At 41.3% G+C, this 17,304-nt stretch overlaps 1 protein-coding gene across 6 annotated transcripts in view; it reads left to right on the top strand.

Annotated features, from left to right (window-relative positions):
* The window catches only part of fynb (FYN proto-oncogene, Src family tyrosine kinase b), a 112,130-nt gene that overhangs the window by 22,175 nt on the left and 72,651 nt on the right, over positions 1-17,304 (top strand). For 5 of the 6 annotated variants that reach the window (XM_051960708.1, XM_051960701.1, XM_051960702.1 and 2 more), the window contains exon 2: positions 1,733-1,802. The exons of the other annotated variant lie outside the window; for it this stretch is intronic. The gene's annotated coding sequence lies outside the window, so the exon portion shown is untranslated. The remainder of the gene's footprint in view (positions 1-1,732; positions 1,803-17,304) is intronic. 6 annotated transcript variants of the gene reach the window in all.

Below are 17,304 nucleotides of genomic sequence, written 5' to 3'. Positions count from 1 at the left end.
TTTGGAAGCTCAGAACTGCCAAAAGCTAAAATTTTATGCAAATAGTCAAAACTACAACTGAAAATTGGATGGTGACTGAGCCAGGGTGGCTTTGGTGGCCTGTCATTATCGTTCTTGGGGAAAATATATTGATAGATACACGATTAAATGTGTGCCAAAGTCAAAAAATAGGATGGTGAAAATGAAATAAGCTGTTAAAAGACACACAGAAGAACAGAATAAATATAGTTTCGACGCATTTTATCTGTTGGTTGAAAGGTTTATAAAGCTTTGTGCTTCTTTGTACACAATTTTCTAAAAATTGTTTAACTGACAGCATAATGTGAAGGGTTTGGAAGCAGATTGGTCTGTCCCACTTTCCGTAGTTTTAAAAAAAAATGGGTTCAAAGTATTGTTATTTTAAAGAATTGTGTAACATCCAAAGTGCCACTGTAACACTATCTTTGGATTGTGGCTTAGACCACTTTACTACCAAAATCTTGTCTGTGAAATATTTAAAACATTTATTAAACCCCATCCAATTTTTTCTTGGGTTAGACCACTCTGCTTCTAACTTCCTCATTTATTCAGGGTTCTCACCAAGACTTTTTTACAGCGTAACGGCAGGTCCTCGCACATGCGGGCGCACGCACACACACATGCGCATGCGCAATAGCCTTCATTAAATCTCGCGAGCGGCTGGCCCAGATGTCAGCCAATGAGCGTCACGCAGATGCTCCAAATGCTTGTGATTTAGGTCACTATTCACCATACATGGCATCACGGAAACAACCCCGTAACCCCGAGATTGGAAGCAATTCTTAATTTTTGACGGGAACGGGTCAATCGACAGGAAAGTACGACTGAGGTGGAGCGACATAAATTAACCTAGATAGGCACCCAGTCGATTAAAAACAAACGCACATGGCATTATCTGTCAAAATAACAGCGTAGCGGCCCTAATCACAGTGTAATCTTTTAAACTGGTAACGGCCCGTTACGACAGCGTATTGGCCCGTTACGCTGAAATGCACTGGCGAGAACCCTGTTTATTGAGTTGTTTTTTTTGACTTATCTGAACCGTTTCACTGCTTACTGGCTTCAACAGATGAGTGCATCAGCTAAACGCTAAAGCAGAATGCAGTAATATTGTTGTTTTGGAGCTTACTTTGACAAACTGGGTATATTGCAGTTTTTGCTTCTTGCCTGCAGAGCAAACAGCCTTTATTTCTGCTTTTGTGCATGAAAGTCTATGGCCAGATGGCACAGAGGATTTTCTTTTTTCAAGCCTGCCTGTGATGCCCTACATTTAATAGCGTTGTCTTGTTCACACCTGGAAAAGTGAATGAATGGATTTGGAAACCCACCTGCTGGAGAGGCAGACAAAACCCTCCAGAGCAGTGAAATGAGGCCATCACGTGGGCTTTTAATTAAAGCTGGCAGCTCTCTTGTTTACTAGTTGAAATATTACAGTCACAGCGCTGACATGTTTGTGTCAGTCAGGTGAGACTTTTTTTTGCCTTGTTTCTTCACATTGTTTTAGCTTTTATCACAACGATAACAGGTTAAAACAGCTGCACTAATACAATCTGAGGCCGACAGTCCCTTGATGCCCTCCCAAAGCATTCTGGGAAAAATTCGCAAGACCCATTTTCGCAAAGAAGCGTGAATGACGGCGACTCGCACATGCAGTTGATATTAATGTTTTATTGAATGCGACAATGAATAATTGAGCGTCTCTGTGTCCCCGCAGGGCCTCTGTTTTGGCGGCGCACAAAGCAATGTGGAGGAAATAAAGATCCTGATACGCTGAAAAACCAGAGGTATGACTCTTCAAACTCCACCGGACTCACACACATTTGTAAACTCACACAAACACACTTGTAGATGAACTCGGGCGTGTTTACTCCCACCCACCGACAGCGCCATACTTTGTGTGGCTACTGACAGCAGATGGCTAGACTGCAAAACACGCTCATTCTGGAGGATTTTCCTTGTCTTCAAATGGATGTGGGTCATGGAGATATCAGAGTGAGCGCACACACATGTGCTAAACAACGCACGGATACACTCAACCGGCTGAGATTGTTTGCCAGAGGCCAACCTGCTGTCCCAAGTAGATGCACATACCTGTGGTGCATTAGCTTGGACTGTGTGCTTCGTACTGTGCCTCATAAAATGAAACGGTCACCTGTGCACTTCTTCTCGCTGGAGTGGTGCATTGTTGTGACTTTGACCCACAGGTGAGCAGATGCAGCCAGCTAAAAACTAAAGTTGTGTATTCCTTTCTGACCCAGCCCTCCATTTTTGCCGCTGCCATCTTTAATCCGCAGTGCAGCAGTAAGGTCAACACATAACATTCCCGCGGGACTTAATGTGATGTTACTCTGCAACCCCTCCTCAGCTCCAAGTGTGTGTGTGTGAGTGTGTGTCTGTTTTCCCTTATCCCGTGCAACATATTTCCGGGCTCAAATTGTAGCAGATGAAAGATGTTACAGCTATTTCCTAATCTGAGTGTTAGCGTGCTTGTGAGTTTAGAGAGGAACACGATGGCACTGATGTCAGATTAGTTATCGACAGCCGGCAGCAGAGTGTGTCTTTGACTCCTCGAGTCAGAGTGTAGCATGGCAGCTGGACCGCTGGAGACGGTAGCTGTTCACAATGCACGTCAGTCCAAGAAATGTTTGTGAAAGTTTTTGCAAGACAGTACTTGGTTATCTTTTTAGTCGTAGTGACATACTTCTTGAATCATTTCTTTCTCATTTCTTTTATCTTAAAGAGTCCAACAAACCACATGCTTCAAAGCTTTTCATGTTTTCTATGAAAAAAAAAGAATGTTGAGGGGTTTAACCATTGCCTCCCACTGTGAGTCGTGATCCCATCTTGTCCGACAAACCTCTCATCTCAGTTCTCAGGTTATACTTCCTCGATCCTTTTCTTGCTTCTTCTCCTTCACATCTCCTGCCTGACATAAAGACAGAGGAGTTTAGGCAACAGGAGTTTAACAAAAATGAGACATCATTGTTTTGCAGACATCATTTTAAAATAACATCAATTAAATTGTACGTGCAGCACATCTGGATCATCTGTCCATTCATTTGTTTTAGCCTACTGTTGTACTTTATGATCCCTGTCAGATGAGCATTTATTTTGTGAGACACTGCAAGTGTTTGTATGAAGAATACTTTACAGATGCCACTACACACAGAGTGAGGATCAGGAAGTGTGATTACGCATTTGATCATCGTATTTGTCTAGTATAGTAGCAGATTAACCGTCTAAAACCCTACAAACCAATGACATGTTTCAACGGCATGTTATCTCTTAAAAAATCTACAAAACTGTAACGTTTATCAGAGCCACAAACTATTATACCAAGACGAATTGCTAGGTTTCTGATAGTCCATGAATTAATCATTTATGAAGCGTCTTGTTCAGAAAATTGTCGAAACCAAAGCTGAAAGTGTCACATTTTATCCAGATGATTTCATTCTAAGTGTCTCATTTTTAAATTTGCCAAAATAAACCATGTATAGGAACCAGATTCGGTAAAAATCTAAAAAAAAAATCTGCACTTCTCGACATAACCGAGAACCCATGAGTGAGTCAGCTGTGACCAGCGACCATGTGACAAAAACTGAGGGACTTTTCAACTGAGCCAGGTTGAACTATAGTCTGTGTTTCCACAACGTAGCAAATATGGAAACAAATTAGAAATCTAAGCAGTAAAATATCAATAGCCTGTAGAATCACCGTTTTTTTCCCAATACTAGTAACATTTGTGGACTCTTGAAAAAAATTGTACATGTTGACTTAATTTTCATTGCATTTTTTCTTTTATTTTATTGATGTACAATAACTTATTTTTGTTAGACTGCATGAACATTTTTTTGAGTTCTGTCTGCTTCTTACCGTAGTTGTGCTGTTTTCAAAAAAAATTGCAGGATTTTAAATTTGAAGAAAAAAATTAGCCCACAGAGACTAAAAAATGCTCTGAAATTGCTTGCAGTTGGAGGGATAAATAACAAATACAACTTCTGATAAGCCTACAAAAGAACCTCTCCATTTGTAGAGTCATGATAGAGTCCTAGAGCTTCTCTCATAGCTCCCATGGCTCCTCTGTCCTCAAGATCCATTTTAGGATTTGAGATATCCTGAAGATACCACGCTGAGATGGATTTCTGGTCATGGGCATGAGAAGAGCCCACAACGTCAGAACGGTTCATAATTGACTTTTTATTTTCCCTTTGATCTCCAGCGTGATTTTTTTTTTCTGATTTAACCATGATGTCATGTGAAGTTTTAGCGTAGTTGCCTTAGGCTGAACACCTACCATACTTAACAGCACTGAGCTGGAGGGCATTTACCTTTTACTTCACTTGAATGTGATGCTTACTTTGACGACCTAAAATTTAAGAAATCTGTGCCTCTTGGCAGAGCAGACAAGACAAAAGAACTGCAGAAGATAATGTTTTTGTCATCAGTCTTGAAAAGTATGTTGTGATTTCTTCTGTAAAAATTAAAGTGCTGAAATATCTAAAGCCAACCTGCACACATAAAGAAAATTAAAATACAAATTTATTAGGACAAGTGCATCATGTTTCTGATGGATTTAAATTGACAATTGGAGCAAGCAGTTCAGGTAAAGGTTTATTAACATTAGAGACAGTCAGCACTCACATTGGTTTCATGTTTTGCACAGTTTCATAGCTCTTTGTAGCTCTATAGATCCAGAGGTTAGAATGTTGTGGTGTTAGTGTGAGCTCATTGGACGGTTATTATTTGGTTCATGGCCGAACCACACGTTTTATACTGCAGTGGTTTATGGAGGATCAATTTGAGGAAGTCACCAGATGATTAAAGGGAAAAGAAATAAAGTATGTGCCAGAATGTGGGAATAGTTTTTGGAAGAACGTCGTTCATCTTCAGTAGAGATCCAAAGACTGGAAATATCTATGACCCATCTGTGCTGAATGTGAAAAACTAGACGTGAAGCACAAACAGCTGGCAGTCCATCCTCATCATATTTTCAGTTTCCTAGACAATTTCTGTGAAGTCAAGGACTTTTTGTTCTACGCAGCAGCTCCACTTGTTCTGTGACCTGTTTTAAAGCCAAAGAGATGTCAGTTTCTCTACAGGTCAGGAGCGTTTAACGCCTTAGTTTCGTTCTCTTGAATGTGAGCAAAGTTTCCAACAATCTGAAACAACTAGCTGACAAAGGAGACAGAATGTAAAACCCCCAGCAGAGCAACCAACAAATAGTTTTAAATATAGAGAGGAGGGTTTTGGGGGGTAGATTTCATCAATGGGTTAGTGGAAGTGAGCTGAACAAGGGAATTCTTCCAGGAAACTAGAGTCAGCTGAGTATCTGACATTCACAGCGAATGTATTCATTATGCAGGCTCAGTCATCGCTGCACTAATAGCTCCTTTATTATGTGTGCTCCAGTTTCCTTCGGTTGCTTCGGTGTGTCTCTTTGCACGGCGACGGAGCCTGCAGCTCGGGCTCATCGCAGAGCACCGTCACAGTGCGCCATGTGACTCAGCCCTTTTCAGAAGAGCTTCTGTACGTGTGAAATGGAAGACGAGCTTCAGTGCACGGCGTGGCGGGCGTCAGAAGCTTTGTAGAGCTGCAACTGTAGCACATCAAGACTCCTCGTACTGTGGAGCTGATGTGTGTGTGCCGGGTGGGTGGTATTGTAGGCTGGTGAGAAACAGAAAATGAGTCACTGATTCCAATCATGTTTTCATGCTTCCACTCTAACCCTCTTCAACGCAAAAGAAGAGCTGAACAGCACAGTGGTAATTATCTTCACATTATCCCCGACATTGATATTCATTGGTAGAATCATTCGCAGCCACGACACAAACACACACTTGTGTTCGCCTTTAGCCTCCAGAGCTCCGGAGCTGACTGTTCGCCCTCTCCTCCTCCCAGCTTGTTACCTCCACGATAATGACTCTGCCAGTGTGGGCTGTGCAGCTATTCACTGAAATGTCAGCGTTGCCCTCAGACTGTGGCTCCATTGTGGTTCCCAGTTTGCCTGATGGTAAGAAGATGCAGTCAGTGGGCAGAAGTGGTGCCGCTAATGAACCTTGTTAAGCCTCACTCCATTATATTGACACATCTGGTGGCATTTTTCATCCGCTTGCTTTCCTTCCTCCGCCTAATTAAGTGATCTGTTCAGGATCTGGGCTCCAAAGTGAAGAGTACCCAGCACAGAACACACAGGATGTTCTCCTCAGTGTGGCGGCTCTCGACTCTCTGCGCTTGTTATCCAGTTTTAAAGTGGCCTCCTGAAACGTCAGTGTGACACATCAGCAGCAGATTCTGCTCTTAGAACGTACCGCCAGTCTTCCTTTTGCCAACTGACAGCCATTAAGTGTCCTTCTTATATAAAGCAGTCTGTCTTGACCATCACAACCCCTTGCGTCAGAGCGTCTCGTCATCGCCAACACTACGCTGTCAAGGTTTGAGAAAGCAGAGACGTCAGCGAATTAACAGCAGTGCTTGGTCAGTGACATCGGCACCGAGGAACATCAGAGTGCTGCTCTGGATCCCAGGATCTGCAGTGATAGTCAAAAGTTTGGACACATGTTCTCATTCAGTGTTTTTTCTTTATTCTTACTCCTTCCTATGTTGAAAATACATACTGAAGAATTCAAACCTATGAAGCTGGTTTTATGTAGCAAACAGACAATTGTGAAATAACTCTAAATATGTTTTTTATTTTAGATTCCTCAAAGTTGCCACCCTTTGCTTTGATTACTGCTTTACATACTCTTGGCATTCTCTCAATGAGCTTCTTGAGATGGTCACATAAAATGGTTTTCACTTCATAGGTGTGCCTTGTCAGGGTTAATTTGTGGAGTTTTTTGCCTTCATGGGGTTGGGACCATCAGTTGTGTTGTGTAGAAGTCAGGTTGGTACACAGTTGACAGCCCTATTTGACAACTGTTAGAATCCATATTATGGTAAGAACCAATCAGCTAAGAAAAGAGAAACGTCTATCATTACTTTGAGAACTGAAGGTCAGTTTGAATGTATCCCCAAGTGCAGTCGCAAAAGGACCATGACATGAGGACCACCCCTGTGTCACTTCTGCGGCTGAAAAAAAGTTCCGCCGAGTCACCAGCCTAAGAAATCACAGGTTAACCTCACCTCAGATTAGAGTCCAGATAAATGCCACACAGAGTTCTAGTAGCAGACACATCTCTACATCAGCCGTTCAGAGGATATCAGGTCTTTATGGTCAAACAGCTGCTAAGAAACCACTGCTAAGGAAAAGCAACAGGCAGAAGAGATTTGTTTGGGCCAAGAAACACAAGGAATGGACATTAGACCCATGCAAATCTGTGCTTTGGTCTAATGAGTCCAAATTTGAGATCTTTGGTTCCACCCACTGTGTCTTTGTACAGAAAAGGTGAACGGATGGCCTCTACATGCATGGTTCCCACCATGAAGCATGGAGGAGGAGGTGTGATCGTGTGGGGGTGCTTTGCTGGTGACCCTTTTTTGGATTTACAGCGTCATCTGGATCCAGTTTCATTTATTTTTCAAAAGGACAATGACCCCAAACACACCTCCAGGCTGTGTAAGGGCTATTAGACTGTTTGTGATTGCAAAATACAAATATTTGCTACATTCCATAATCTTGTTTGTTTTATTTTTAAATGCCATCAGTTTTCTTTGGGTTTGTCTTTGTGAGACTATATTATTTACATGTGTCTTGGCTACAAAATAGGAAAATTTGCTGCTTTTCTTAGTCATTTGTGATCATTTGTTTGTTCTCTTTGGGTTTTGGTCAGTGGATTCAACAAAATGAGCTGTTTGAAGATGTAACTTTGGGCCTTTGGAAGCTTTGATGAAAATTTTACTTCTTTCTGTGGCTGTTTGTACAGCAGACAATATAATTATCAATTGCTACGTTTCTATAACATCTTATAAGCGCAGTTTTAGACATTAATGGAAATACCAGAAATAATCGTATGAGCCAAATCTAAGGGAAACCTGCTCAAAAAATGTTGTGCATTTCCCCACTTTTCCCACTGCCAAAGAAGGCAAGCTGAACACTACAATTCACATTTTAAAACAGTTTTATTCACATATGGGGTTGAGCAGAGCCCTGAAGTGAATTAAAACTCTTTGTCAACTCTAAAACATTCCGAGTTGTGAGAAACAAAATGAAACAAACAAGAAAAAGCTGCAGTTCCGCCAACAATTTTCACTTGCTTGAAGGTGATTTTGGACTTTTTAGGGGGGGGGAAAATGTTGTGACTGAGACTTAGCTCAGACGCCTGATCAGCTGTTTTCACGTTTTTCGTCGTCTTCATTTCCGGACAGGAAGAAAAATGGCCAACATCAGCTGACATGACAGAATTATTAAAACTTGCCTGATTGAAATTGATTCCTGAAGACTTCAATCTATTTTTCTCTCATTTGTGGCCAGATGTTTCTTTCTTATTCTTCAAGGTTTAGTGGTGATCTGGTTTTGTTTCCGGCTTCCTGTGCTCTGCTGATTACAGGCTTGTGTCTGCCGTCACTTTCTGACACTGCACAGCCAACTTTATTCACTTCAAAGCAGATAATGAGAACAAGGCCAATTCATATTTTCTTTTTCTTTTACATTTTTTGCAACATTTCAAAAGTTTGCTTGCAAAGACAGCTATAGATGATTAGCTGAAGATTAATCAATAAAAATCTTTCCATGAGCCCTTGTTGCTTGTATGAAAGCATCCACATTTTAGAATTATATACAGTTGTCATCCACTGGCTCTTTTTCCTACATTTCCCACGGTACAGTTGGAAAAATTGCAGAGAACACAGTGGCCTGCTGCTTTCAGTTGCTTATCCATGTCAGCAAAGAATGATGTTGTCGCTGTATTTTCTTCTGGTTTATTGTCGGTGAAATGCACAACAACAACAATGTGGTAGAGGATAAAAATATACACCCAAACAGCAAAATAGCTCCAAAAATGCAGGTTTGCTTTCCAGTAGCTGTCTGCACGGCAAGAATTATATCATTCTAGGTCTCTGCACTTCCACTGCTCACCCTTAAATGTGTGTTTCAAACAAAGCAGGAGAATCCAGAGGAGGTTTGGAAGCAACAACAAAAAACAGTGGATGATGTGGGACAACAGGTTTTTTTTTCTGCCCTCCAAAAGATGTTAAAATTGAGAGTTAAATAACTGACTCTGATTTTTAATCAGCTGTGGTTAAAATGCGTAGATTTCTCTCCAGTAAGGTAACACAGGCTGACTGTCTTTGCTGTATGTTCGCTGATCGCAACTCTAAAGCTTCACTCTGATCCAGACAAGTGACCACCTGTTCCTTGTTGCTTTAATTTTCACCTCTTTTGATGTCTCGCCCTCTCTTTCATATTAGTAGACCTGCATGGGTGTAGGAAACCCATTTTCCCACTTAAAGCCTTGTCCAGCGTTGCCTGTAATAGCGGTTCGCCTGGTGGGTGGAGGCCACGTGCAGCAGGCCGAGGCTTGGCTCAGGCTGGGTCTGTAATGTTTATGAAGCGTGTCGTCTGTTTAAACTGATTTGTCTTGTTTGTTTGACTGGGGGAAGTTTAATGCTCATGAACTGTCTCTGCTCGGTGCGTCGACAGCTGGCTGCTGTGGATGCGAGTTGGCTGCAGTGTGTTGCTGTGCTGCTTGTAGGATGGGAGGTTGTGTGTTTGTGTGTGTGTGTGAGAGACATGCTACTGTGCAGATGGTGCAGTACCGTAACCTCATCCTGTTTTACTGTTTCGCCAACTCGCTAAAGAGCCCACCATCCACACATCTGCTGTTGCATGCTACTGACTTGCGTTGGACCTGTTAGATGCTTTTTGACTCAGACATTTCACCATATTTCCTGCAACTTCTTGTTGAGGTTGTAGGTGTGAGTGTGTTTTATGTCATCATATGTTACTCTGCGCTCTTTGCTTTCCTGCAAATCTCAACTGCATGATGCTAACATGGCTAAAACCCACAAAAATAAGACACTGGGTGAGCTGCATGTGTGTATGCATGCAGATTAAGTGACTAGGCCACCATATGGAAAGAAGATGAACACAGATTTTTTTTTTTTTTTTGGCCGATTTGAAAAAGTAGGAGTGGGGAGTCAGACGGTCCTGAACAACAGCAGCTGTAGCTCCTCTCTGACAAGCTTTAGACTTACTGCCCAGCCCGCTGAGCACTGTGACAGGTATGTTGTCACCGCTCTGGGTGTACCAGGCCTTCCTTCACACTCGGATGGGCTTATTATGGACACATCCACACAGGGGTCCAACAATGGAGTCTTTCACTCCGCCATGGCAGGGCTGGAAATCTCACACGGAAACGTTTTCGAGGTTTGCAAATTAACCAAATCTGAATCCACGCAGGGAAGTAGAGCATTGATCCCACAAAGAAAACGTCTGTTGCAGAAACCTATAACTCTCTAAGATCACTTCACAGAGCTCCAGTTATCTGAATCCACCACATTGACCCTCAAAGTAGTCCTTCTCGGCTTTGTCATTGTGCGTTGTGACCAGTTTACTCACCGAGGGGATACACTTTGTTGCTCTGGCTTCCTGTATTCAGGACAGCGTTGTCTGTCAGTAATCGCCCACAGTGTCCATCAGCCCTCCACATGTTGGAGGTTTAGCGGTGACGTGCTTTTAATTATAATGGGGGCGGGGATGAGGGTGGCTGTTTAGGCTGTGTCCATATGTCGGCCTCGGGTCCCCAGGGACTAAGCCAGCAGCTTAATGAGCAGCCCCACAGGAATTAGTGCTTCTTTAACCACAGTGTTTTGACTGCTGGGAGAGGCCCGCTGCTCAACTGATTTACAGCTGCTGAAGGGTGGAGGAGGAGGAGGAGGAGGAGGAGGAGGAAGAGGGGGAGGAGGCTGGGACCTCATCCTGTCTGTTAATAGACATGTTAAACTGTTCAAGCGCCGGCCTCACTGGAGTGTGAACATAGCACTGTAACACAGATGTTTTCCTCAGGACTCTAATAACTCTAATCTTGTTGTCTCCTTCAGAAGATTTTCAGTAATCCACTTTTCTTCTACAAAACCATCTTTTTTATTTAACAAAAGAAGCCATGTTTCAAAATTGTGCTCTAACTTTAATGTATTTAGTGCCAGCAACCGTTTTTTGGATAGTTTTATGATTTGATACCCACTCCTGCAGATGACGTTAACAAAAACACATAAAATTCTAATCTCTAAATGCCATTATACTGTGACATTGACAGACCCAAATACAGGCAGAGTGAAAATTCTACTGCAGTCTTTCAGTCTATTTAGAATCATATTTTACAGAAATTGGTGTAGATTTTAGGGGAATCATGAGGGATATGTCCCCTTCACGATTTAGAACACGTATATATTTGTGATCTCAGAACACAGATTGGTTATGTGTGGTGTGTTTTGAATGTGCAGAGAGAACTGAAAAGGAATAGAATCCTGCAGAAACACAGAATAACTGAAAAACAGTAAATTAGTTTATCAATAATGTAAAAAGGTGCTACGTGCACAATTAAAAAAGCAAAAGATACAAAAGATGGCAGGTGCGTAAATCATGCCTATATGTGTGTTTATAAAATTAAATGAGAAAAGTTGATCTAAAAGTATAATATATGCTGGAAAGCAATGCAGAATCCCTAAGAGCCTTACTGGCGTTATATTCCTTTATATTTTAAACTGTTACCTGCTGCCTGAATCTATTTGTTTGTTTTACATAGCTTAATAAAGTAATTTACACACTAAAGTGATGAAGAAAAAGCAAAAATTTCCCAAGGTGGACCATTAGATCCCTCGCTTATTTCAACAAAAACAGCACCCTGGAAATCATGCTAATAAGCCAGTTCCACAGCAGTAGTAGTTCCGTGCTTTGAAATTTCAATGCATATACAATATGCTGATATTTCTTAACTTTTCTGTTGTCTGCAGGGGCGACAGAAAAAAATTAAGCTGAAAATCATTCAAATTGCAATCAAAATACGAAATACGGCCCCATCACTGGTGTGTAGCATCACTGTGCAAAAGAAATCTGACCAGGAGACCTTCAAGGGCCTGTTACATGTCAAAATCCAATGTTAAAAGCCATAATAAAGGTCATCATGTTGTAAATATAATCGGGTTTTCACAGTCAGCTGGACGTCTTTTCCCGGCTGTGCAGTTGCAACAATACACTTTCGCTTTGAACAGAAAAGAAAGTAAAACCCACAAAGCTGTGTTACGCAAAGTACAGCCCAGCTTAAATAAATCTCCATTAAACCCTCACGTTTTCCTTGTGTTCTGAGCAGCACGCCAGCAGCCACTTTCTGAGCAATTTGCTTACACACGGCCAATGGTGGGCTGCTTGTTCACACTCACACACACACACACACACACACACACACACACACACACACACACACACACACACACACTGTCCATGTGAGTCAGCTCTGCAGTAACGCAACAGGCTGACTCTCCAGTTTGCATTTCCAGCTTCATTTCCAAACATTTCTGCCCACCTTCTATTAGCATCGCCACAGCTACCTGCTGAAGAGCAGTGAGGGCTTCAGAAGCTAGACTCACTCACTAAAATACTATTGATTGTCAGGGTTGAGCTTGAGAGAAGCAACAATGTAACGTGAATGCAGTTGTGCAGTGATTTCGATGCACCACTGTTTTGATCCTTGCACTTTTAATAGTTAAAGAAATGTGTCAAGCTGAAAGTAACCTAAATGTTATCGCATCCACTGCATTTGATAATGTAATGCTAGCTTTCCTTGTTTTAAATGTTGGTTTGTTTGTTTGTTTTTGTGGTGTTGGCTGTTTTCTTGTTTTTTTTCCCTTCATCAATTTTTCACATTATCATCGGTTTTATATTCATTATATATATATAACAGCTATAACACATTTCCTCTTTTAAAATATTGCTTTTTATGAGTCTTTAGTAATTTTTTATTATGAAAATAGTCATTTTTGTGATGATGCTGCTTGTATGCCATCATTTCAGCATTAACAACATTCCTAACGCTTGTTTAAGTGCATGGTTTAAAGATACAGAATTGTATTTTTATTGATTTAGATACATTTCTAAAGTTACAAACATTATTTTGTTTGTTTAGATCGCAGAATAATGTTGTATCAACTTAATACTGTGTGCAATTTAAACTGAATACCTTAATGAAATTGGCTTAACTTCATTTTTTTTAGCTTGTTCAGGATTTATTTCCCCTCCTTTGTTTTAGCATGCGTGGACAGTTTTAGAGGGTTGAGATTGGTAATGACAAAGAATAGCTTTGATTGTAGAAAATTTAATTCCCCTAACTCAATATAGTTTGTTGGCTGAACATGAGTTAATTTGAAGCTGTCATAACAGAAAAGTTTGATGCAAACTGTTGCTTTAACTTCTTGTTGTGAAGCCCAAACCTTCATTTTCAGAGTGAATTGTCACTTCCTCCAGTGTCAACATGTTTTTGTATATTCTCAAACATGATATTGTTGTACTGTTTTTGAATGGGGATGAGTCGGGGCTTTCGCAGTGTTATGATGGTTTTAAAATTCTTAAATTTGAAAGCTGTACAGAAAACATTCAAACACGTGAAGGAAAAGCAACAAGATGTGAGGTTGAAAGTTTGTATTGCTGAGTATCTCCAACTCTGTGTAAATGATAACATATCTTTCTTATTACCTATTATACCTCATCTCTTCTGATGTAAAGTGTTTGTTGTCAGTGTGAAAACATACATTTAGGGCAATGAGCTGACACACCACTTCATCCTCCCATCATGCCCCCTCTGCTACATCAGCATCGTAGCTCTCTTCAAACACTATCTGCTGATTGATCTTAATGGAGCCCACCTGCTGCGTCGTACTGTAGCCCCGATGCGAACTCAAGAAAAGACAGCAGGGGGCAAATTAAACCTGGCCTGCCTCTGTAGTATGATATTCCTCTGGTGACCCAAAGTCTATATCATTAATAATCAAATATGCAAGGTGCCGAGTACGAACCCTGTGGTTTTCGAAGGAGAAATAGGAAGGAGAAATGCTGATGGCCAAGACACAATAGTGATCCATAATGCTGAAGTATCCGTGCTTCATTTGTACACCTATTTATAGATGTATTGATCGAGGTTGGTTATGCTTGATGCTGTTCAACCTGAGACCAGATAAGGCCTCTCTAGAATTCTGCTGTAAGACTGACTGACTGTGTTTGTTTCCACTCAGCTTCACATGATTGAACCATGACTGATGGTCAATCAATCACACAGGAAGCCCCCCTGGCCCATCACTCTGCCCAGCCTCAAACTCCAGAGAGCAGATTGCCCGACCAGTTTCTCAGCTGTCAGTCATTTGTCCTCACGGATCACAGTCTGGTTCCTCTTTACACTCCTGCTGGGATGTTGTTGTTGTTGTTGTCAGTCAGTCTGCTCATCTGTCAGGCCGTTCGTCTGTCCAGTACTACTGGCCTGATTGACATGCAATTAGATTTTGTTGTTCATGGTCCCCAGAGAATAATTTCCAATGACTTGAATGCCTGGTGACCTTTATCCTTTGAGCAGCAAATTAAGGTATTTTAAAAGTAATGTCTGGTATTCCATGAAACTTCAGAACTGCGAATTGCAGCTTCTAGTAGAACATTTTCACTTGTTTATACATTCTGTTCCTTCATTTGAAAATATTGTGTATGGTCGGTGTGTGGCATGTTTGTGGTCTGTAGCTGTAATCTCAGATAGCAGTGGCTACCACTGAGAATGTGAAGGTTGCATTCTAGGAAACATTTGTGGTCAATTTGTTGTGGTTTATTACACTGTAATAAAATAGTTGAGCTGAAGCTGAAGGAAAGTACTGCCTTGATTGAAGAGAATCTATTTTTCTGCTTTGATTGTATCAGCTTGATATTCAGCTTTGTTCTGTGCAGTGCAAAGCGGAGGTTTGCTGCTAGTTTAGCGTTGGTTTGGCCGACATCATGGCGTCCATGTTTCTACAAAATTTTCTGCTGCGGCTCATCGACTGCCGTTTTCTTCCAGTAGGATTACACGGTAGCTGTGGACTTTCCTTTTTAAGAACACTGCAATACATGCCTGGAAAGAGGAAGAATGGGGTTAAGATGATTTAAGAAATCAGTAAAAAAATTAGCCTGAGACCTTAAAGACCAGTGTGGCTAGCTGTTTCCTCGTTTTTCCAGTTGTCGTGCTATGGGAAGCTAACCGGCTGCTAGCTACAGCATCGGTTCGACCATACAACAATGACAGTGTCTTCAGTCTCCTCTGCAGAAGACAGCTTATTTCCAAGAACTTCAAGCACAGTTCATTTGAAATAATTAATTTAAAGAAAAGAGTTTTGAAAATCAGAAACACATGATCATATTTGCAACCCTAATGCTCATTTATCATCAAGGCGAGTGTAAAAGTGAATATGTGTGATTTTCTTTACACATCTCAGTGATTACAGCATTTAATTAAAATTTCTAGCTGTCACTTTTACATAGTTGTACTGTTGCAGTTTAGTATGCGGCTCCTGTGTATGGCTGAGTGTTTGTGTGCGTGTTTGCATGTGTGTGTGTAGCCCTGCATATAAACCCAGTGAAGACAAAGAATGATGAGCCTTAAAGATTATCCCCAGCCGGAACGCAATCCTCTTTGGAGGTGCTGAGCAGTGGGGTCGTATCTGAGTCTGGGCGCTGTCTAGACGCTCTGTGTGGAGGAACGTGCTGTACCGAGAAACCCGGCAGCTGCACATGTTGGAGCCACAGATGGATCGCACACTGTCATGAGAAAGTCACATAGACGCACGCTGACAGAAACACATATGTCGAGTTCTATCCGGTTTTCTTCGCGCCGTCTCCCAAAATGTGTCCCTGGGTCATCCTCTTTCAGTCACAGGCTCTTAGGTCGTCGTGGCTCCTGCATCCTTTCCACTCCTCAGACTCTGCCAGCCTGGCTGAGGCAGCAGAGCGAGGACTCATAGTACTCGCTGTGCTCTGGAATGTGGTTACCTAGCAACGGGGCTGGAGAGGCAGACCAGCGCGTCGGGTCGGTGATGGGCGACCATGCCTCGTCTGCTCAGAGGTAAATCCTGCCTCTGAAGGACACGTGTGATGCCCCCTTTAGCTGTCCTTCATTCTCTCGGCCATTCCTGTTTTGTTTTTTCTAAGTGGCTCTTCCTCTGTTTGTTGACTTTGTGGCAGCAGATTACAAAAAGAGCCCTGTCATTGTCCGCGTGAAATGGAGCGGTTATCCATTTTAATTTTGTGGCTTTTTTTTTTTTTCAAAAATGAGTGAGATGGGGAGGAAGAAATGAACTGTAAATCAACTCAAAACTAGAGCACAAACCAGCAGAACTAGAGGGCAGGACTGGTTAGGCATTCTGGTGGATTAACTGTTTGATCTCCAAGCAGTTTTTAAGTTACCGCATTTTCAGTTTGACCCATCAAATAAAATGAATGTGATCATCTAAGTAAACTGTTGGATAGACTTAAAATGTTCCTTCCGTATTGCTCTTAAAAGTAAAATTGGCTCAAGATCTACATTATTATATCTACCGATCTTAGTCGGGTCTGCTTCTAGTGATGAGGTGCTAAACTAAAATTGTCCTTTAGCTTTCTGAACTCTTTTTTTTTTTTTTTTTTTTTTTTTGGTTCCGTTTACATTTTTACTCACAGTGGCCTTATTTTTCACTGCAATATAAAGTCCTGTATGTCTATGGACACAGCACAGTGACTCAGTAATGCTGATGTTATTGAATCTGTTCTAAAGATTTGAAATGAATCAGTCAGAAAAATTCTAGTACTTTCCACAAATTGAGTCACGCTTGGCAACCTTTGAAAGTAGCAATCATGCGTGTTCATACTGTAACATGCACTCTATATCCACTCTGTTATAGTGTATAATGTTCTTTACTGCAGTAAAGTGTATGTATTGCACTTCACTGCTGCTTTTGCTTAGCTGGCCGCATACTAAGCTGCATTTTGAGCAATGACAATAAAGTTGAATCTCATCTAAATCAGTCATAACTGGAAAGCTACAGAAATGTTTCAATGAGCAGGTGCGGAAATTAGGAAAATATATTGCAACTTCAATTCAGGCGTTTTCAGCCATATAATAATTTTTAGCGTCTCCCAAAGAGACTGTAGCCAGGACCAACGAAAAATCGCCAATGGCAAAATGATAACTACTGAGAATAAGTGTTTTAACCAGTTTTGTGATTGATTGAATTTGTTCACTTCTTGATTTTATAAAACCTAATTGGACAGAATCTCTACTGTCATGTCATGTTATTAGAAATTGGTACAATTTGAGGATCACATACACAGTAGTGACAGTATGTAAGGATTCATACCTTCCATGGAGC

The sequence above is a fragment of the Acanthochromis polyacanthus genome, chromosome 16, assembly GCF_021347895.1.
Source record: "Acanthochromis polyacanthus isolate Apoly-LR-REF ecotype Palm Island chromosome 16, KAUST_Apoly_ChrSc, whole genome shotgun sequence".
NCBI classification, from domain to species: Eukaryota; Metazoa; Chordata; class Actinopteri; family Pomacentridae; genus Acanthochromis; species Acanthochromis polyacanthus.
This window is presented reverse-complemented; position numbering and strand designations above follow the sequence as displayed.